Genomic DNA, 642 nt, shown 5'->3' with positions numbered 1-642 from the left:
CCCGCCACCTTAGGTGTACGTGGCTGGCGCCTTAGCCGGTTGAGCTATAGGCGCCGAGCCCTCATAAGCATTCTAAGTATGACCATGACGTTGAAAAAAAGATGGTAGTTTTATTGAGACTTCAAGGAAAAGCTCCACACTCTTCACAAGCTCTCTTCTTCTGTGTCTCTGGCAGTGAGTCTTCATACATTGTTTACCACCTTCCAGCTTGTTGTCTCAGTTACAGTCTTGGCTTTCACCTTTGGAAATCTGGCTTCCTTTTTGGTGGCACTCCCTGGAAGATTGACTTCTGATGGTGTTTTCTCTATACGAGTGAAAGCAGCCGTTTCTTATTTTGCAAGAAGCATTTTTAGAGTTTCATCCAATCTGTCAAAGAAAAAGCCCGAGGGGTGAAATCCTTCCTCTACAAGCAAGCTCATATCTCCCCAATCTTGGATCTCTCCAATGTTCCCTTGGAAGAGAATATAAGGCAATTCCTTGAGAAACAGGCTTGTCCCTCAGAGAAGCCCAGAGTGCCTTTCGGGGTCAGTTGAAAGGCTGAAAGTTCAGCCTTCAGGTCCTCTGAGCACTCTGCCCTTGTGCTGAGCCTCTCAGCTATGGTGACAATTAACAGCCGCATTCTTGGTGACGTGGAAACTTGAT

The sequence above is a fragment of the Otolemur garnettii genome, unplaced genomic scaffold, assembly GCF_000181295.1.
Source record: "Otolemur garnettii isolate 467f Iridium unplaced genomic scaffold, OtoGar3 scaffold00019, whole genome shotgun sequence".
Lineage (NCBI taxonomy): Eukaryota > Metazoa > Chordata > Mammalia > Primates > Galagidae > Otolemur > Otolemur garnettii.
This window is presented reverse-complemented; position numbering follows the sequence as displayed.